The sequence below is a fragment of the Harpegnathos saltator genome, unplaced genomic scaffold, assembly GCF_003227715.2.
Source record: "Harpegnathos saltator strain DR-91 unplaced genomic scaffold, Hsal_v8.6 scaffold188, whole genome shotgun sequence".
Lineage (NCBI taxonomy): Eukaryota > Metazoa > Arthropoda > Insecta > Hymenoptera > Formicidae > Harpegnathos > Harpegnathos saltator.
This window is the reverse complement of record NW_020229970.1, coordinates 527,577-550,589: the sequence shown is the minus strand read 5'-3', so window position 1 is coordinate 550,589 and position 23,013 is coordinate 527,577. Positions and strand designations below refer to the sequence as shown.

General features: G+C 44.1%; 1 protein-coding gene across 4 annotated transcripts in view; it reads left to right on the top strand.

Moving 5' to 3' along the window:
- Wdr62 (WD repeat domain 62) overlaps window positions 1-23,013 on the top strand; it is a 134,654-nt gene that overhangs the window by 7,296 nt on the left and 104,345 nt on the right. Inside the window, exon 1 of one of the 4 annotated variants that reach the window (XM_025297780.1) lies at window positions 20,746-20,778. The exons of the other annotated variants lie outside the window; for them this stretch is intronic. The gene's annotated coding sequence lies outside the window, so the exon portion shown is untranslated. Of the gene's footprint in view, window positions 1-20,745; window positions 20,779-23,013 lie in introns of those variants that run through there. 4 annotated transcript variants of the gene reach the window in all.

Below are 23,013 nucleotides of genomic sequence, written 5' to 3'. Positions count from 1 at the left end.
GCGTGACGTCCTGCCGGTGTCGCGGCGGCGCGCGGTGCATTCGGGAACGTCTAAATTGAAATTCGAGTAAGTCACCGAGACGCGCTAACTGGGTCGTTGTCGGCGAACAGGTTGGCTTAGAGCGCGAGGCATGCGTCGCGCAGCTCACCTCTCGCGATGGCGGGCTGTGCCTATAAATAAGAGGTTTTATGTCACCGCGAACTTGCAGGCCGCCTCTATTCCCCCCTCTCGACAAGTATGCCCTCTCGATTGCCCGCGAGTTCCGTTTCCCTTCGTGCCTGTCTGGCAATCAGGAGGGCATGTTTAGCGTCCGATACGCGCGATCCAGAATAGGTTCTCGTGTTCTGGACATGTGAGCGTCACATATGCACGCCTTTCTGCATCCGGAGGTAAAACAGGTTTATACGTGAAATGCACGTATGAACAAAACTCAAGTTACAATTGACCCTTTGTTGCATGTTTTTTTTTCTAATGAATACAATTTTGTGAAACTTGTTACTCGGAGGTCTTTAGGATCGCTGAAACAATATTACAAATCTAATAATAAATCCGGTGTGAAAAATACGAAATTCAAAATGGCGGATCCAATATGGCGGACGAAATTTTCAAAATCAGTCGAATTTGCTTAAAATTTGTTATTTAAGGACTTTTGAGGTTGTTAATTACAAATTCGTTATCAAAAATTCGAAATGCCAGAGCTATGACGGATATATACGGCAAGGTTCAGTTGACACCGGTCAAGTTGCTCGGTTCTCAAGCGCAGGCAGCTTGCTTCATTTCTATAATTATGTTCGCCATGTGAGATCCGTCATTTTGAATTTTGTATTTTTCACACCGGATTCGTATTCAACGGCTTCAAAAATCCCCGATTTATAAGTTTCAAGCGAATTCGACTGATTTTGAAAATTCCGTCCGCCATTTTGAATTTTGTATTTTTCACGCCGGATTTGTATTCAGCGACTCCAAAAACCATAGATGATGATTTTGAAGTATACGTTATTACTTAAAATTTCATGTAAATGAATTTATTCTCTAAAAACGACAATTTTGTCCAATATATGCGTATTAGTAATAAATTACTTATTTGAAATGACTCTAAAAGTTGATGTATTAGAGGAACATTTTAGTAGTCCAACCATACTAAATATGCTGAAGAAATACGTGAAAAATTTAAATTATTGGAAAAACAAGCTTGGATGACAGGTGGCACTCTGACAGGACCATTATGCAGCAAAGGGTTAAAGGAAGCACATTGTCACGCGCATTTGTTATACGTGCAGAATGAAGGCCCTGTGCTCCGTCAGAACAGCGGTACTGGACCAATCTTTTCTGTTCCGAGTCGTTGAGCGATTTTCGATACGTCGTCTCTCGAGTCCCGGTATCAGTGAAAAATGCACGTGACAAGTTTCGCCGTTATCGGTCACGCTCCCCGATAACATCGTGAACACGAAACTCCACCGTCCTCTCTCTCTCTCTCTCTCTCTCTCTCGCTCTCTCTCTCTCTCTCTCCTATCTCTCTCCTCTCTCTCTCCTCTCTCTCTCCTCTCTCTCTCCTCTCTCTCCTCTCCCCTTCCGTCTATCTGTCTATCTCCCTCTAGCTCCTTCTCTCACCTGTGCCACGTTGAGGCTGTTAAGAACGGCATTATTATGTAAGGAAAAGTGAAAACGCAAAACATAAACGCGATCGCGAATCAAAGCGCGTCGAGTGTATTCCGGGATTCCGCGATATCGCGAGCTTGTAAACGGGCGTTATTACACGGCCGATGATAATAAGCGACTGTTCCCCGCAGAATTGCGCGAGGGAAATTAACGGCGCTCCGCAGCCGCAACGGCCGCGCTGTTGTCACGCCGCCTTTCGCGTTCCGCGAAATTTTCGCTCCGGATCGCCGGATCTTTCTCACGTCACGTATGCTAAATACGCGTCTCTAAAGCGGGCGCATATCACGCGCGATCGCTTTGGAAAGTAAAAGCGACGGCGATCGAGCGCCGTCGAGTCGTTATTCAGGATTTCGCCGCGACCGCGTTAATCTGTGATCACTTGAAATAAATTACTCGAGCGCAGTATATATTTTTCCGCGTGTAATCGAATTATTTACGATCGAAATTACGTACAGATGTGTACTGGCGGTTAGACGCTGAAAAGAAAAATAGAATTACGTGCTTAATTCGATTCCTAATGAAAGAGAATGTCGCGTTGAGCGAGGCACCGGTCGTTATCAAAGCCACTTGATAACGAAGTCTCGTTCGGAAAATCCGACCTTCTCGCGTCATTTCCATCGCGATCTGATCGCGTTTAATTCGTCAGTGACTCCGCAGCGTCACTCTCGCGTCCTCTTTCCTTCGAGTGCGCGGAGTCGAGAGGACACACCGGGATATCCGCGTCCCGAGCCGGAGTCTCAAGCCGCGGCTTTGTGCCGAGCAGTAAGGTAACCTCGTCCATCGCCTTTTCCGCAATTAGAAATCTACCTGTCTGCTATATAAAGTCATACATCGGTATGCACGTTCGCTCTCGCACAAGCAGACACATATACAGACGAACACAGGCGCGCGCGCGCTCGCGAACGCATCTCGCACGATAGCAGATGGCGACGGCGGCGGTCACCAAGAAACGCGTAAAAATGCAGCCACCGTCCGTCGTTGTCTCAACGCCGACCAAATAAGCGGATATCCCGGCCGTCTAGTATTTCGTCAAGTTCCACCGTACGTGTTATCCGTCGTAAAAGGATTGCGCTAACTTGCCGCACTCTCCCTCTCTCTCTCTCCTCTCTCCTCTCTCTCCTCTCTCTCCCTCTCTCTCTCTCTCTCTCTCTCTCTCTCTCTCTCTCTCTCTCTCTTCCTCTCTCTCCCTCTCTCTCCTCTCTCTCTCTCTCTCTCTCTCTCTCTCCCAGCCATTCCCGCCGCCTCCGGCGAGCTCCGTCTCTTTCCGCCGCTTTAATCGCGAATAAAAGAGACAAACTTCCTCCCCCCGCAGCCGGCTGTCGACTCCGAGAAAAGAGGAGCGCGTTCCTCGTCGCGAGACGAGAACCGTTCCGCGTTTCGCAGATAAAATCGCGCCGGGATCAAACCGCGAACGCGGGTCGCGAATCTCTCGAACGTTATTATTTTCTATATCGGGTTACACTGTGAATTATACATTGATCGCGAGGGAACACGAGCGGGAGGATTGCAACGGGACCTCGTGGATGCTCGATATACGGAAAAAAGAGAGCGAGAGAGAGAGAGAGAGAGAGAGAGAGAGAGAGAGAGAGAGAGAGAGAGAGAGAGAGAGAGAGGGGGAAAGAGAGATCAAGAACGTCGTCTGAAGCTGTCCGCTTCGCCGCTGGGCGATCGCGGGAGGAAGGCGGCTACCAGATTCGTTCGGGCCTCGTTCACTCCATTGTTATTGCCTGGTTGCGTCTGAGGATATGCCGAGGTATACACGCACCGAACGTGGCGAGGTGTAGCGTCCGCGCGGAGTCGGAACGGGGAACGAGGGAAACCGCGCGTCGACGGGATCCCTCTTCTTCTTTCGTCGGCCGCGAGCCGTCGGTGCGCCGATGCGTCAAATAACATGCAATATTAGTATCTATATCTACGCCGCTTCTACGTGCGTGTATGTACTCAGCTGCGCGTTTCCTCCTCCTCTCCTCTCCTCCCATCTCCCTCTCCCTCTCCCTCTCCCTCCCTCTCTCTCTCTCTCTCTCTCTCTCTCTCTCTCTCTCTCTCTCTCTCTTTCCCGCGCCGGATCAGCATGCGGTGAATGCGATCGTACTTAACGTATCGGCGAAAAGATATCGCGAGGACGACACAGCGCGCCGGGATCGTCCTATCGTTCGTCGCACGAAGAAGCCGCGAGGCTCGAGGGAGACGTCGGATCGCATTCAACGACGCCGACAAGCTTATCATCGTTATGAAACACCTCCGGTTGTTGACGTCGAGCGCTCTTCTTTTTTGCCGGCAGACGCGCATCTGCGAAAATCTTAATCTATCTAACCCTTTGCATAGTGGTCCTACCAGAGTGCCATCTATCATCCAAGCTTGTTTTTCCAATAATTTAAATTTCTCACATATTTCTTCAGCATATTTGATATTGTTGGACTATTAAAATGTTCCTCTAATTAATACATCAACTTTTAGAGTCATTTCAAATAAGTGATTTGTTATAGTGAACAAGCATATAGTGAACGAAATTGTCGTTTTTAGAGAATAAATTCATTTACATGAAATTTTAAGTAAAACACCATTATCTGGGGGTTTTTGGGATCGCTGAATACAAATCCGGCGTGAAAAATACAAAATTCAAAATGACGGATTTCATATGGCGAACATAGAAATGAAGCAAGCTGACTGCGTTTGGGAACAGAGCAACCTGACCGGTGTCAACTGGCATTTCGAGTTTTCGATAACGAATTTGTAATAATAGCAACTTCGAAAACTCTTAAATAATACATTTCAAAGGACTTCGGCTGATTTTGAAAATTCGTCCGCCATATTGAACCTACTATTTTGAATTTCGTATTTTTCACACCGGATTTATATTCAGCGACCCTAAGAAGCCTAAGACCCTTTCGAGTAATAAGTTTCACAAAGTTATATTCATTAGAAAGAAACGTGCACCAAAGGATTAAGCCGCTACGGCGACCTGTGGTGCGTAGCGGAACGCGGCGACAGCCGAGCGCCGATCAGACGCGGGCGCTTCTGACGAAACTCCAATTATATTCCAATTAACCCATTTGCATTTGTAAGCGGAATAATCCACACGTAATGATTGTCACTTAGCACCAGCCGCGGAATATTCCGCGAGGCACGACGTTCACTTATTACCAACCACCCGCGGAATAAATAATACGCTCATGATGACGTTCAGTCAGTTTTCGCCAATGATGCGCGGTGATACAGGCCGACCGTCAGTCTCCGATTTCTGAAGTTGGTTGCGTATTTAGAGCTGTGATGCAAATGGGTTAATTTCGAGAAAGCCGATCGCCAAAGTCGATCGGTGACTCGTCGCGCGCTCGGATCGTTTTCTCTCCTTCTCCTCCTCTTTCTCTCTTCACGGAAGAGGGTTGAAAATGCGCGCCGGCCTTCGGCCAGCTTCCATCAACACGCGCGCGTTGCTGCAGCCGCTCGAAGGGAGGTAGGAAAAATAAAGCAACGAGAGGAAGAGGGAGAGAGTGCGCGCGAGAATGCGCGAGATCGTTACCGGGTCGCAATCGCGGCGCGCTCGAGTAACGCGTACGCGTATAAACAGGCTGTGTATTTTTAGCCGGAGTTCGTGTCGGATTTCCTGAACACTTGATACAGTATAAACTCTCTCCATCTCTCTCTCTCTCTCTCTCTCTCTGTCTCTCTCTCTCTCTCTTTCTTTCTCTCTCCCTCCCTCTCCCCCTTCGCGAGGCGTGGACTCGGGGATGGATGGATGGTGGTTGCTATGCCTACGTGTCCCTCACCCCTTGCTCATGTCTCCGCAGGTCGTTCGATACCTTCCTCTAGCGGCGCCTCGTCTTCGTCGGCCACTGTCGTCGTCGTCGTCGTTACGGTAATGCCTGCGCGTTATGTATCATTCGCATCCCGTTTCCCGCTTCTTACCGTTCGCCATTTCCGCCGAGTTCGTGAAACACGCGGCCGGAAGAGCCTCTCTTAAAGTGTCGTTCCGCGCTATTAATTAGCGCCGCCGATGATCGATGCTCGGCCGGAGGACGCGCGCGTTTCCGCATTCGCTTCTTCGGTGGAGTTCTCAGGACGATTCCGAGTTCGCGCAATCGGTTGTTGCGCGAGCGCGCCTCGCTTCTTCACAGAGTTCTTTCGAATTCGGGGGTCGGAGGCGGGTCACGTTTGACGACGACGACGACGACGACGACACGTCGTGGAATACAAGGAGCTTGTGGCTCGGATTTTTCGGCAGATTCATCGCTGATACCCGGCCGACATCGAACCTTCCTTTTATGCTCTTCCTCTCTTCCAGTATCGTCTCTTTCACGGTTGCGCGACGGTACTAAAAACGTACGCTCGTTAAGTCGTGTTCTGCCTTTAAAACACCGCGGTCGCGTTCTTATGGATGCGGACACGCCGCTACGGACAAGCGAGTTATTCCGCCGAGGCTTCGACTTCCTCGTCGTCGTCGTCGTCGTCGTCGTCGTCGTCGTCGTCGTCGTCGTCGTCGTCGTCGTCGCGGCTCGCTACTGGCGACGCGACCGATCCGATGAATGCATCGCGCTATTATCATGATCACATCTTATCCGGCGATTAACACAATCGGCTTCCCGGAGATAACTCGCGGGAGCTCCGCCGCTGGATTCACGAGCTGGATCAACACGTCTCGGCGGCGGTGGCCTCTGTTTCTTTCCGCGACAGGCCGTCGTCAGAAACATTCTCTCAGGTGCGCCGTTTAAAGAGAACGTCTCCTGTAATTTAACCGCGACTCGACAGAGCAAGAACGAGAGAGAGAGAGAGAGAGAGAGAGAGAGATCGCTAATTAGCTGTAATCGCGCCAAGAACGGGATTAGGTGGGTTGGCCGCCGCCGCCGCTCACACGCGACATCTCGCTTCGCGTGCGTCAGTGCGAACGCTCGTCGATGACGACGTGAGGATTGACGACCAAGCACCGGTGATCCGTCTTTCGCCGGACGTAGAAACGTACGTGTTTTTCCCCGCAATGCAACTCACCACGTCGCAGCTTCCCTCGTTGCTCAGCCTGTAACGATGATTACCGCGATGTGTGCGAATCGCTGCTTTTAGACGTCTCGGACGCTTTTAGTCGACGGCAACGACGACGAAGATCGCGAAGAAGAAAAAATCGATTACATAATCGTGTCATGTTGCGTAACGCGGCTGCAGCGAGGGAACAATTTATTCAAATGACAGTTTAAAGGTCAAATGCGAGCCATTCAGTAGCTCTTTATACCGCGGAGTCGACTGGGTTTCTTCTTGGCCCGTGAGTGAGAGGGAGAAGCACCGAAATGTGTCAAAGACCTCTCCGAGGACGGTGACCCGCATCGGAACTTCTTAGGATTTTCTTAAACACAACATAGATATCGATCGGAATTTCTAAATTCGTCCCGAAGTTATTTAGTCGATCGCGACATCACTTGGAAATCTCATTCTCCGTTTAGAAAATTCTAAACGGAAATTTTATAAAGACGAAAAAACTTACCAAAATTTTGTCGCAATTTTATCCTACGTATTTATATCCTATATTTGTCCCGTGTAACTTGAATCTGCATAAATTCCGAGAGGTCGGCATCATCGGATGCCGATTAAACCCTGGGAAATTTTCCATGCGGGAGTGCTTCGCGGCTTCGTCGAGTAAAGTAAGTGTCTCAACTGGACGTTTAAGCAAGGTCGTTACAAAAAAGACAATATATAATATTAGGAATAGTTTTTTGATATAAATATTTGCATTTATTCGAAAACTTAAGATTCCCTTAAGTAGAGAAAACTGATTTAAACCAATGTATATATTTATTATTAATGAAATATTTACACAAATAATGAATCGCATTAACGTACCAATAACCAGTTAAAATAGACAGTTAAAATAGGTTATGGCCCAATGTTCGGATATAATTTGTCTTACAAGGAAAGTGTCACAACTGTCCCTCACCGATTTGAATGGGCTTCGGATATGTTGTAGAGCATCAAAAACTAAGGGATACATATTTTTTTATATCGGCTTCGGAGCATGGTCGGGGGGTGAAATCACCCCTTGAAAAAAATAGCCGTTATCGTTTTTATCAAATATTTTCTAAATTATGAGTCATATGAAGAAAAGTTTCAGACAAAAGTTTTGCAATATTTTATGCTCTTTGCAACCATGTGTTCAGTTCTTTAAAATTTCAAATGTTGAACTATTCCTCCCCCCCTCTTGTTACATTGGCAAAATTTTTAAGTTTTTGTAAGGACAAAAATTGTAGAGCATTAAATACCAAATCCATCCATATATAATATTAGAAAATGGTATTTTGGACAAAACGCAATGAGAAAACTTCATGGTATAATGTGCCGCGCTGCCCGAGTAGATAGATACTGTAGGTAGGTTATCACGGTAGGTAGGTTATCAAGAAATATCACGCTGTGATATTTCTCTGCAATTGCACTATGCTTCACGACTGCTTGTGCATATCTCCTTATGCTACAATTAATCGTAATGATATGATATTAGTCTCACGATGTTCGATTGTATTAATGCTTTTCTATATGTTAACTTATGAAGTTGTGCACGGAGCTCTGCATGGCAACCTTCATGATTTCGACAAAAACAATAACACTAACAATTCTAAATCATGAACGTTGTCATATAATGTTCCATATGTAACTTCATAAAAGTTAGCGTATAGAAAATTATTAACACAATCGTGAGACCAGTCCTTTACACAAAATAAACATGTGAGCAGAGATAAATCGCATATATAACAACGTAGCAAATGCGTGTAGGGCGCGCTATTTATATAGAGATTTCAAATGTATATTTTCTGAATTATCTATTCATCATCAAAATACTCGATAGATTATAATGTACCATCCTGTTTACAAACAGAGTTTTCGAGATATATTTTAAGTCTTTCTGCCGTCTGGTACTCGTCACTCGTCCTTGATTTTTGAACGTGGATGCACGCCAATAGCAGTCAATGTTTATTATATCTCTTTTCGCACGCCAATAATGGTTGTTTATTATTGAACCATATGCTCGATTTCATTGTGATTGTCTGTGTTTGATTCAGTTGGTGAACGATTACTTTGTTGAAGTTGTTTTTCTTGGCGAATCTGCGTTGCTCCTTATTTTTGTTTAACTTACAGGTGAATCACGTTTGTTATCGAGGCCATTTATTTTTCTATAATTTATTGTATTGTTCCTCTCTATCCTCTAAATTATTACTCCATAATTTTTGTTAAGTCCTTCGTTATGTTTCATTCAGCAATTAATAAAATATATTGTATTGTCACACTACACGCTTGCAGAGGTAACATAACGTCGGCCTAATTAGAAAACCTCTTAATTCCAATTTTTGACAAAATTGAGACTCATTTTATTCGATCAAAGTCGACGAGATAAATCGAACAAAATGAGTATCTTAATTTTGTCAAAAATTGAAGTTAGGAGGTTTTCTGATTAGGCTGATGATAATGTGTTTCATTATTTCACGTGCATTGCATGAAATATTTCTTTTTTTTTAATCATTTTAATTATCTTTAATCGACATACCTTTCAGATTGTAGTGAACATAAATTTTACACATTAAATGAAGAAAATATACATTTGGAGCTTTTGTACAAATAGCGATGCTGCACACACATTTGCTACTGTTATATATGCAAATTATTCTATTGTTCATGTTTTCATCAAGCATTTTTATTTCGTGTAATATTGTATATCATATCATTACGATTAATTGTAGCATAATAAAATATGCACAAGCAGTCGTGAAGCATAGTGCAATTGCAGAGAAATATCACAGCGTACCTACCTACAGTATCTATCTACTCGGGCAGCGCGGCACATATACCATGAAGTTTTCTCATTGCGTTTTGTCCAAAATATTAAATACCATTTTCTAATATTATATGGATGGATTTGGTATTTAATGCTCTACAATTTTTGTCCTTACAAAAACTTAAAAATTTTGCCAGTGTAACAAGAGGGGGGGAGGAGTAGTTCAACATTTGAAATTTTAAAGAACTGAACACATGGTTGCAAAGAGCATAAAATATTGCAAAACTTTTGTCTCAAACTTTTCTTCATATGACTCATAATTTAGAAAATATTTGATAAAAACGATAACGGCTATTTTTTTCAAGGGGTGATTTCACCCCCTGAACATGCTCCGAAGCCGATATAAAAAAATATGTATCCCTTAGTTTTTGATGCTCTACAACATATCCGAAGCCCATTCAAATCGGTGAGGGACAGTTGTGACACTCTCCTTGTCAGTGTCTGACCGCACTTAGAAAATTAGTACGTGCTAACGGGAAATAATGTAAATATAGATATCTCTTGATAAATAATAATAAGCTATCTCTTGATAAATTTATTAACGACTGGCCATTACTTTGTCAAACCATAAGTGCGTACTTATTTAATTAATTTTTATTTTAATACAAAAGTATCAAATTGGGTATATTTTTTCCAAATAATCGTCAAATATTGGAATTTTTTTTACAATAGTTATTACTTTCATTTATTATTGTTAAAATAAATAGTAAATATTTTTTCTTCAAAGTGGTTGGATACTGGGACATGCCCGGCCATTGGGACGTTTACGTTACAAGCCAGTCTTCTCTTCGCACGCGCGCGATGATGGAGAATTTGGAACGCGACTCCGCACGTTCTTTCCCACGTTGCGAATCACCCCGAGCGATTCATCGCGACGATCTCGGTGAACTCGCGGCCCGATCTTCCTTCTCCGGTCGCCGCACAGTAGTCCACATTGTTAAGATCGTCGGCCATCGACGAGGAATCGCCAACTAGTGTTTTCTCCGAGCTGTCTCGCGTAATCCATGAGAGTATCTCTCGTAGCTCCCGTGGAATTATCGACGTCTATTAAGCTGGCACAGCCCTTTCAGCACAATCGCATGGGACTAACACAGAAATTTAGTGCTCTTTTGTTGCTAATTTGTTGCTCCATTCCCGATTTTGTTGCTCCAGCCATTTCCAAGAAAACAGGGGCTGTGCTAGCTTAACATTAAAGTTAGCACAGCCCCTCGAAAAAAAAAATAAAAAATGAAAAACGAACACATATTTTTAAACTACGATTTTGTTGCTAATTTGTTGCTCTATTCCCGATTTTGTTGCTCCAGCCATTTCGAAAAAAAAACAGTGCCGGGGACCTAGAGACGTGTACCGGCTACAAGAGTAAACTACTCAAAAAAAATTTGTTGCTCGCCCAATTTCGGTCTCAGTATGTTGCCTGATTTTGTTCCTCTTAAGATATCTTAGTTTCAAATTTGTTCACGGTATTTGTTTAAACAACAGCCAAGGACTTATAGGGCTGTGCTGGCTACAAGAGTAAACTACTGGAAAAAAATTTGTTGCTTGTCCAATTTCTGTCTTAATATGTTGTCCGAATTTGTTGCTCTTAAGATGTCCCGCATTCCAATTTGTTGCTCGCGGTATATGTTTAAACAACAGCCGAGGACTTATAGGGCTGTGCTGGCTACAAGAGTAAACTACTTGAAAAAAATTTGTTGCTCGCCCAATTCCGGTCTCAGTATGTTGCTTGATTTTGTTGCTCTTAAGATATCCCAGTTAAAAATTTGTTGCGCGCGGTATATGTTTAACCAACAGCCGAGGACTTATAGGACTGTGCTGGCTACAAGAGTAAACTACTCGAAAAAAATTTGTTGCTCGCCCAATTTCGGTCTCAGTATGTTGCCTGATTTTGTTGCTCTTAAGATATCCCACTTTAAAATTTGTTGCTCGCGGTATATGTTTAAACAATAGCCGAGAACCTATAGATGTGTGCTGGCTACAAGAGTAAACTACTCGAAAAAAATTTGTTACTTGCCCAATTCCCAGCACACACCTATAAGTCCTCGGCTGTTGTTTAAACATATACCGCGAGCAACAAATTTTAAAGTGGGATATCTTAAGAGCAACAAAATCAGGCAACATACTGAAACCGAAATTGGGCGAGCAACAAATTTTTCGAGTAGTTTACTCTTGTAGCCGGCACAGCCCTATAAGTCCTCGGCTGTTGGTTAAACATATACCGCGCGCAATAAATTTGAAACTGGTATATCTTAAGAGCAACAAAATCAAGCAACATACTGAGACCGGAATTGGGCGAGCAACAAATTTTTTTCAAGTAGTTTACTCTTGTAGCCAGCACAGCCCTATAAGTCCTCGGCTGTTGTTTAAACATATACCGCGAGCAACAAATTTGAAACTGGGATATCTTAAGAGCAACAAAGTGAGGCAACATACTGAGACCGAAATTGGGCGAGCAACAAATTTTTTTCGACTAGTTTGCTCTTGTAGCCAGCATGCACTTATAGGTTCTCGGCTATTGTTTAAACATATACCGCGAGCAACAAATTTGAAACTGGGATATCTTAAGAGCAACAAAATCAGGCAACATACTGAGACCGGAATTGAGTGAGCAACAAATTTTTTTCGAGTAGTTTACTCTTGTAGCCAGCACAGCCCTATAAGTCCTTGGTTATTGTTTAAACATATACCGCGAGCAACAAATTTGAAATTGGGATATCTTAAGAGCAACAAAGTCAGGCAACATACTGAGACCGAAATTGGGCGAGCAACAAATTTTTTTTGAGTAGTTTACTCTTATAGCCGGCACACGTCTCTAGGTCCCCGGCACTGTTTTTTTTCGAAATGGCTGGAGCAACAAAATCGGGAATAGAGCAACAAATTAGCAACAAAATCGTAGTTTAAAAATATGTGTCCGTTTTTCATTTTTTATTTTTTTTCGAGGGGCTGTGCTAACTTTAATGTTAAGCTAGCACAGCCCCTGTTTTCTTGGAAATGGCTGGAGCAACAAAATCGGGAATAGAGCAACAAATTAGCAACAAAAGAGCACTAAATTTCTGTGTTAGTCCCATGCGATTGTGCTGAAAGGGCTGTGCCAGCTTAATAGACGTGAATTATCGCCATAAACGAACGGTACGACGACGACGACGACGACAACGACGACGACGACGACGACGACGACGACGACGACGACGACGACGACAACTCCTCGGCGCCACGGACTCGATCGCTCGACGATCGCGCGGAATCACCATCCGGCATCGTAAAGTATCGTTTCACGTTGCGTCAGTGGAATCTGTTCCGTGAAGCGAGCTGTGCGAGCGATCTTCGTCGCGTGTTACATGCATGCAATTCGATCGTTAGTCGCGATTATTGATCTCGTGTACGAGCGACCGGCCTCTCGGGTGTCCGATAGCGGCGAGCCGAATCGCCAGCCATCCTTCGCGTGTCGTGTCACGGGGAGTATAATCATCGCCTTTCGATCATTGATAATTACATCAATTAGCAATTACTGATGCTACTTGATTCTCCGATTAAGAATTGTTTCTCGACAATTGCTCGTGTAGTCGAAGAGTTGCGAGAGAAGAATTGCGGTGTATCTTCTCACCGAGCCTCACAATGCATTCAGAGTATTCAGTGGGGAAATTAACCCATTAATGCCCGTTGGGATAGAAATTTCGCGTTGATTTCAATGTTATGGATTTTTATAAAAATGCTCGAAAATTTTAATTCAAAGTACATTACTAAGAGTTTTCGAGGTTGCTCTTTCCGAATCCGTTGCGAGAATTATAAAAAAATGAGTGTTTGTATTGGTTTTTTTTTCCAAAAAATGCGATTTTTTCTCGTCAATTTTTTTTAAATCATGGATTTCATCTTGATAAAAATGTTGAATATTACTGAAAAGTACTCCTATCGTGTCCTCAAGACTTGTACTTAAAATATATGTGGTTCTGAAATTTTTTGCAATTTAGTAATTTCAATATGGCGACCATATATGTATGTATTACTATAGATATCGCCGGATTCTTGGAAACTCGGTCGAATAACTCGTTATGAGTGCATTTTTATGAAAAATTATCTAAAATAAAAGTTGTCCTGTTGATCGAGTTCTTTCATGTGGTAGGCCCCAAATTTGGATCCGATGTACTTTTTGAGCCTAACGGGACCCAACGGGGTTGATTTTTTGGTGCAAAATTTATATTTTTTATTACAGATTTGAAAAGTACAGAACATTTTACGTCCAGATATGTATTTTTGAAATTTTAAGTCTGGGTCTTATATGCGCTCTGAGAGCCTAACTTATATTTTTTTAAAAATAACTGATCAATGTAATTCTATATAAATTACTTAAAACAAAAGTTGTGTTTTTCATTGAGGTTTACTTTAGGTATTAAAGTATTAAAGGTATAAAGTAAGTACTTAAAGTAAACCTCAATGAAAAACACAACTTTTGTTTTAAGTAATTTAGATACAATTACATTGATCAGTTATTTTAAAATATAAGTTAGGCTCTCAGAGTGCATATAAGGCCCAGACTTAAAATTTCAAAAATACATATCTGGACGTAAAATTTTCTGTACTTTTCAAATCTGTAATAAAAAATATAAATTTTGCACCAAAAAATCAACCCCGTTAGGCTCAAAAAGTACATCGGACCCAAATTTGGGGCCTACCACGTGAAAGAACTCGATCAACAGGACTTTTATTTTAGATGATTTTTCATAAAAATGCACTCATAACGAGTTATTCGACCGAGTTTCCAAGAATCCGGCGATATCTATAGTAATACATACATATATGGTCGCCATATTGAAATTACTAAATTGCAAAAATTTCAGAACCACATATATTTTAAGTACAAATCTTGAGGACACAATTGGAATACTTTCCGGTAATATTCAACATTTTTATCAAGATGAAATCCATGATTTAAAAAAAATTGACGAGAAAAAATCCGTTACAAATCAATACAAACACTCATTTTTTACGATTCTTGCAGCGGATTCGGAAAGAGCAACCTCGAAAACTCTTAGTAATGTACTTTGAATTAAAATTTTCGAGCATTTTTATAATTCATAAAATTGAAATCAACGCGAAATTTCTGTCCCAGCGGGCATTAATGGGTCAATCCTCTGGAAATGATCGAGTGACGTAATTTCTCTCACCGGGGATACAGCGAGGGATACAGAGTTTCAAAATGTGTTTGGAAAAGATAAACCTGCAACCTGTCCGCCACTGATTGTACGTGAGCGAGGACGATTAGCTGCCGCGAGACTCGCAGAGGAAAGTTCCAGGCGGCGAGCCTGAAAGCAGCCGGCCGTCCCTCGTTGCTCACGATCTTGATGTTAACGTATTATTTTTGCATGATTGCTGTAGCCCGACGGAAGCTGCGACGAGAGATACCACATGGGAGATAGCAAGCGTGAGAAGGGCCGCGGAACGGATCAATAATTCATTGGTTTATATTCCAGCGTGTGCTCCCAGGGCGGCTGCTTCTGGAAAATTTATTTGTCTGCATTTTCGGTATCACTTCTCGTTCCCTCTGTCTTTATCTCTTTCGCTCTTGCTCTCGCTCTCTCTCTCTCTCTCTCTCTCTCTCTCTCTCTCTCTCTCTCTCTCTCTCTCTCTCTCTCTCTCTCTCTCTCTCTCTCTCTCTCTCTCTCTCTCGCTCTCGCTCTATCATTCTCTCTTGGGTGGCCGACCTACCGTCTAGTAATTCGTCTAGCGCTTGAATAATGTATCGTGAACTTCCCGACGGGTTTCTTTGCCAGTTTTTCTTGCCGTTTTTGCCGTTTCCTTGCTACCTGTCACGCACGAACGCGTTAACCGTTCGCCTTTACGAGCCGACGACCTTTCGAAGAGACACGAGGAAGACTTGGCTGAAGTTAGCGTGACGGACACTTTTCTCTTCTCTTTTTCTCCCTCCCCTCCCCTCCCCTTCCCTCTCTCTCTCTCTCTCCTCTCTCTCCTCTCTCTCTCTCCTCTCTCTCTCCTCTCTCTCTCTCCTCTCTCTCTCTCCTCTCTCTCCTCTCTCTCTCCTCTCTCTCTCCTCTCTCTCTCCTCTCTCTCTCTCCTCTCTCTCTCTCCTCTCTCTCTCTCCTCTCTCTCTCTCCTCTCTCTCTTTCCTCTCTCTCTCTCCTCTCTCTCTCCTCTCTCTCTCCTCTCTCTCTCCTCTCTCCCTCCTCTCTCCCTCCTCTCTCTCTCTCTCTCTCTCTCTCTCTCTCTCTCTCTCTCTCTCTCTCTCTCTCTCTCTCTCTCTCTCTCTCCTCTTTCTCGTTTCCGTATCACATCCGACTTTCAGACGGAGAATAATCCTCTCGCTGTGCGACGTATTCTTCCCATACACAGTCGAGAGAAATTTGCTCATGTCCGAATGACGAGTTTCAACTTTTATCGCGTTACTTGAACCGTTTGTTTATCGTGGAGCATGAAACGCGATGACAAACGTGATTTGAGTCCTTATTCAGCCACGGCAAACTTGGCCCACTTGCTGCAACGAGATAACGTCAACGTGAACCGGCCTGATCCCGCAAGTGGCTTCACGGTAATCTTTGCTTAGCAAACACATTTTCGTCCGAGGGGATAGCGACTTCATGTTCCTCCGGCGGGTCGAATGAAAGAACCTACCTACGTGCGGCCGTAAGCTGCCGGATCTCTTTACTTTTTTCGTCTTTGCTTCATAACGGATAAACCTTCATGAACCTTTCATCTTCCTCGGCTCGGTTCGGCCCTCTCACTCGCGTCCGTGGAGACTAATTTCATTTACTCGGCTCTCGTGCCGCGGCACCTCGTTTACCAACGTGTTATTGGATTTTCCAATTTACAAAATTGCCATGTAATAAACGCGAAAGGCCGATACGTCCGCCGTTCAATTTCCCACTTTTTCCCGCTCGGCCATTCAGGATCGAACAGAGCTCTCTTCACGCGTCTTCACGTCACGTCGCTCCTTCGTCTCGATCGCCTCGTCAACTTTAACAGCCGCGATAAAGAAACGGATCTCACTCAAGTGCGCTCGCTCGCGCGCGCGCGCGTAATTAATATCTCGCGCACACGCGTGCTACTCATGATCGGCTAATTCAGTCGCGAGGATAAAAGGTGCCAACGGAACAATCGAGCCGGCGCGGCGCGTCGCGGCAGACGGGCTCTCGAGCGCTAATTGTTTCATCTACGTTGTTATCGAGACCGGCCGCGGATAGATTTCTCAAACGAGGCCCGCTCGGAGCATCATCGCCTACGCTTTCGCGTACGAGACTCTCGGGCGGAATCCGATCGTCGGCCCGACTAGAAGACGAGAGACGGGCCAAGACCTCTCTTCTGTTCACCTATCGTTTATTTTAGCCGCGCACACGACACACGAGCGAGGCTGCGACACGCACATACACACGCGCGCACGCGTGCACGCACGCACGCATGGATTCCTTGCCTCGCGGGTCACGTACCGCGTCGCATCGCATCGCATCTCGTCTCGTCTCGTCTCGTCCCGTCCCGTCCCGTCCCGTCCCGTCCCGTCCCGTCCCGTCTTGTCTCGTCTCGTCTCGTCTCGTCTCGTCTCGTCTCGTCTCGTCTCGTCTCGTCTCGTCTCTCTGACAATGCTGCCGGTTGAGTGGTCGTTCAGGTTGCTCTTGGTTCACCGGTTAACTGACCAGATAGCTAACCACCCAGTCGGCTGTGCCTGAGCCTAACCGTGAGACCTTGACAATGACGGGCCGCGACTGCATCGCGCGCTCCGTGTTCGACCTTCGTTGATAAATATATAATAATGCCATTGATCGCATTCTGGAAAGACGGGACTGACGCGTCGCGCGGCTGGGGTCAGTTGGAATGTCCGACTTTCGCCCGAACTCGTTTTCCTTCTCTTTTCTCATAAAAAAAAAGGAAAGGAAGAGGAGGAGGAGAGAGACGGAGAGACGGCGACGAGAATTCGTGGAAAGTCGCGACTTGAGATGTAGAAACGAGAGAGAGAGGGGGGAGAGGAGAGAGAGGGGGAGGAGAGAGAGAGAGAGAGAGAGAGCGAGAGAGCGAGTCGGAAAAATGGAATTTCTCGGACGGCAACGAACAACGAACAGAAACGAGCGCGCTAGCTCGTGCGTGTCTCATTCCCCCTCGCGCTTTGTCACACGCGACGCGCATACACGCGCGCGAAAATGCACCGCGAGCGCCATTCGGGCGGATATTTCTTTCGCGCGCCTACGTCCGTTCGTACTGCGTCGTCATTCCGCGCGCGCGCGAGCGATAACCCGCGGCCTCATTGCCCGCGAATCTCTCACCGGTGATTTATCAGCCGCCGTTCTCTCCATTCGAACTCGTTTGCGCGAATGAGTCAGAATAACGCCGGCGACTCCGCGTCGTGCCGAGAAGTTGATGAGAGAGAAAGAGAGGGGGCGGGAGGAGACGAAGGAAGAGATGGAGTTATTCGCGATTGTCTTTCCAACGCGTTTCGATAGTCGATGATGAGGATGTGCGGGGGAGAAAAAAGATGGCCCGAATTAACGACGAATGACGACGGAAGTGAACCGAACACGTTTTAACCTGCATTAAGTTAGCCCCCCCTACATCGAAAATAAAATATCTATTAGGTGCAAAATTAAGTGCTAATTAGGTGCTAATTAGGTGCTACAATCCCGAATTTGGTGCTCGCGCGGTTTGGCAGAAAAAAAATAAAAGAATGGGGGGGGCTAACTTAACGTTAACTTAGCCCCCCCCCCCAAATAAGAAAAACGTACAACCAACACGTAAAATCGAAAACAAATTATGTTAAAATTAGGTGCTAATTAAGTGCTTCAAGAAACAATTTATGGATATTAAAAATATATCGCCGTTCAAAAGTTATAACAAAATAAATATGTCATCTCAACGATGACTGTCCAAGAGAGAACTTATATTATAAAATTATGTGCTTTCGTGGCTATGGTATCAAATTACACGTCCCTTCACGCACTGTCGAGATACCCAAGCGCCGAATTAAGTGCTCGTCCCGTTTTACAAAAATTCGTACTTAAACATCGGCTGGCGATACAGGTTACAAGAGAGAATCTGTCTTAAAAAATTAGGTGTTCTCACAATAATGGTCTCAAAACACTCGTTTTTTTATGCATTGCTTAGATATTCGAACGCCGAATTAGGTGCTCGTCCCGTTTTGCAAAAATTCGCACTTAAACGACGGCTGGCGATACAGGTTACAAGAGAGAACTTGTCTTAAAAAATTAGGTGCTCTCACGATATCTCACGATATGGGTCTCAAAACACTCGTTTTTTTATGCATTGTTTAGATATCCAAACGCCGAATTAGGTGCTCGTCCCGTTTTGCAAAAATTCGCACTTAAACGTCAGCAGGCCATGCAGGTCACAAGCGAGAACCTGTCTTAAAAAATTAGGTATTCTCACGATATTAGTCTCAAAACACTCGTCTTTTGATGCCTTGTCGAGATATCTAAATGTTGAATTTGGTGCTCGTGTAGTTTGGCAGAAAAAAAATAAAATAATGGGGGGGGGACATATTACATATGTCTTTGGTACATATGATTTATAATGAAATATATATATATATATATAAGTTGAATCATTTTAATAATTACCCAATCCAGTCGATTATGATTAGGAAAACATTATTTAACAAAAATTATCCAATTCCACGGAGGAAATAAAAACTTAATAGAAACATTTTTTCAAAAATGATAAGCAACTGGAATAAATGGTGTGTCAAAATGGCCCACGCATATATGGAAAGCAATGGTTTTAAAAATAGATATTACATAACAGACAATATAATAAATAATAATAATTTTATAAGTTCTCTCGTGGATAGTCATCCTTGAGATGATATATTTTTTATGTTGTAACTTTTGATTGGCATTATATTTTTAATATCTCATAATTGTTTCTTGGCGCACTTAATTAGCACCAAATTTTGACATAATTGGTTTTCGGTTTTACGTGTTGGTTAAAGGTTTGTTTCATTTGGGGGCGGCTGAGTTAACATTAAGCTAGCCGCCCCCATTATTTTATTTCTTTTCTGCCAAACTACACGAGCACCAAATTCAACATTTAGATATCTCGACAAGGCATCAAAAGACGAGTGTTTTGAGACTAATATCGTGAGAATACCTAATTTTTTAAGACAGGTTCTCGCTTGTGACCTGCATGGCCTGCTGACGTTTAAGTGCGAATTTTTGCAAAACGGGACGAGCACCTAATTCGGCGTTTGGATATCTAAACAATGCATAAAAAAACGAGTGTTTTGAGATCCATATCGTGAGATATCGTGAGAGCACCTAATTTTTTAAGACAAGTTCTCTCTTGTAACCTGTATCGTCAGCCGTCGTTTAAGTGCGAATTTTTGCAAAACGGGACGAGCACCTAATTCGGCGTTGGAATATCTAAGCAATGCATAAAAAAACGAGTGTTTTGAGACCAGTATTGTGAGAACACCTAATTTTTTAAGACAGATTCTCTCTTGTAACCTGTATCGCCAGCCGATGTTTAAGTACGAATTTTTGTAAAACGGGACGAGCACCTAATTCGGCGTTTGAATATCTAAATAATGCATAAAAAACGAGTGTTTTGAGACCCACATCGTGAGAGCATCTAATTTTTTAAGACAGGTTCTCTCTTGTCACCTGCATGGCCCGCCGACGTTTAAGTACGAATTTTTGCAAAACGGGACGAGCACTTAATTCGGCGCTTGGGTATCTCGACAGTGCGTGAAGAGACGTTTAATTTGATACCGTAGCCACGAGAGCATCTAATTTTATAATATAAGTTCTCTCTTGGACAGTCATCGTTGAGATGACATATTTATTTTGTTATAACTTTTGAACGGCGATATATTTTTAATATCCGTAAATTGTCTCTTGGAGCACTTAATTAGCATCTAATTTTAACATAATTTGTTTTCGATTTTACGTGTTGTACGTTTTTCTTATTTGGGGGGCGGGGGGCTAAGTTAACGTTAAGCTAGCTCCCCCCCCCATTATTTTATTTTTTTTCTGCCAAACCGCGCGAGCACCAAATTCGGGATTGTAGCACCTAATTAGCACCTAATTAGCACTTAATTTTGCACCTATTAGATATTTTATTTTCGCTGTGGGGGGGGCTAACTTAATGGAGGTCGCGTTTTATCATTTAGGAGACGGAATTTTATGGTTCTTTTGAATCAAATTCGGCTGTGCGAAGTAGGAGAATTCCACTTCAAAGCGCGTTTGGTTCATTTATTTAATCGCGTTAATTTAATTGATCGTTTTTTTTCTCTCTTTAAACAGTCGGTCGATTCGCTGAGCAAGGAAGTGACGACGAATGATTCTTTCGGGCGAATTAATTCGGTACGTAACATAACGTATTCTGCATTGTTTCCTAATTGGCGCGTCAACGCCAATATGAGAGAGAAAGCCCGAGTCGCGTTCGGCCCTCCCGCCACCGGGAAGAAAATTCAATTCGTAATCAATCGCCGTGCAGTTCACGTTTGAGATGGGTGGTTGCGTCAGCAAGGAACGGCGACGAATGAGGCTACAGAAGTGATCTCTCCCGTCCGCTAGAAAAACTCGGGCAGACGCCGACGGGAGAGAGGGAGGGGGGTAATCGCGCGATCGTATCGTAAATTACCGTGACGAATTTGTGGCTCGTAAAATTACGAGAGAGGGTTCAAGGATAGACGAAGGTCGCGCGACTCGAAGCAAGGTACGGGTCGGGATGATCGCGCGCGGTAATAAGGCGATATTGCACGTTCGACGGGAAGATCGCACGTACGATTCGCACGCGCGTTGCATCACCTTGTGTCGCATACTTCGCACACCGATCTGCGAAAGCAGATCTCAAGAAACAATTTCCAGTCGAGTCAAACGTACTCGAAGTCAGCCTTACGTAACAAATGTCGTATTCTTCTCGGCGGGAAGTGCCCGGTTGCTGTTTCTCCGGTCCGTCGCGTCGTCAGCGCGAGACGAGCTCGAAATTTAGCTCGGTCGCACACAAGGACGGACGATGTGTTTCATACAACGCGCAGCGCGAAGGGATTAAATTATACACGAAGGTAAAAAAAGGTACAGCGATCGATGTGGGAGTCGACGAGCGCGACCAACATACAAACGAGCGTCCTCGCATAGTAGAATGATGCGCTGTTGTTTCGAAAAGGTTTCTAAACTATCTCATGCGCTCAGTGGTGCAACCAGCAATTTCCGGATTATTATTATTATTAGAATTATCTCCCACTTATCGAGCTCGCTGATACCGCTAATCGTGGCTAACCTCCGGCTTGAGTCAGTTGAAGAAAGAAAAAGTCAAGCTGAATCCGCGACTCTTCCGTCGTCTCTTCCGTTGAGTCATCGAGGATCAAGCGCGGCCGCATTATCGCGATCAGCTGATTGAACCACTAAAGTGCAATCGCAACGCACCGAGTTTCCACTCGTCCTTTCCGGAAAGGACGTATATATGTGTACGCGATCACCGGTTATCACCGCCGTGTGCCGGGAAACGTCCTTGACTCCGATGCGCTCTCACCACCATCACCATCACCACCCGCGCCCGAGTTTCCAATCTCCCGTCGGCGAACCGACGGGAAACACAATTCCTTGCCCGGATTGATGTCTCTCGCGGCCGCAGCGTTACGTCACTTCGACGAGCGGCGTGTCGGGAAATGCGATTGTCGCGGTAACACGTGAACCGCGAACTGCGATTCGCGAAAATGCACTGCATCGCGCATCACATACCGCGTCGTGCTTGAAATCTTGGGAAAGAAGAGGCAGATGAGACGATTCGTCTGTTTCGGCTTTTTTTTCTTGCTTTCTTAACTGCATCCCCGCGGCTCTCTGTGGCATTGGGTGGGTTAATCAGAGGACTTCTTCGGATTTTTCGATCCAGATGAAAGGCGACAATCCGAAGGAACTTTCTGGTCGACCCAATACTTGCCTAATTCTCTCTCAACCCTTTGAGGCACGTATTTTTCAGAAAATCCGAATCACATGAAAATTTATATATCTGGGGATATCTGGAAAATTTATATATCTGGGGGTATCTGGAGTCGCTGATGACGAATCCGTTATCAGATTTTCGAAATTCAAAATGGCGGATCCAAGATGGCGGGTGCAAAAATGAAAAATCGCGATAATTTCGGTGACAATGGATATTGTGGGGGTTTTTGGAGTTGCTAATTACGAATCCGTTAGCAGATTTTCAAAATTCAAGATGGCAGCCACAAATATGAAAAATTGCGATAATTTCGGTGACAATGGATATTGTGGGGTTTTTGGGATTGCTGATGATAAATCTGTTATCAGATTTTCAAAATTGAAAATAGCAAATTCAAGATGGTGGCCAAAAAAAGAAAACTTCGACAATCTTGACAAGGATTTGTCACCATAGAATTATCGAGATTGAAATCGACGTTCACAATTTCCATTTCCATTTCAAAGTCATCATTTTTCACCTCAGATTTGTAGTCGAAAACCTAAAAAAATGAACCGGAAGACAATGTCAGGTAAATATATTAGAATTTTAGAATGTGGACCTCAGATTCGTAATCAGCGACCTCAAAAACTAACCAGAGTACAATTTTAGCTAATTTG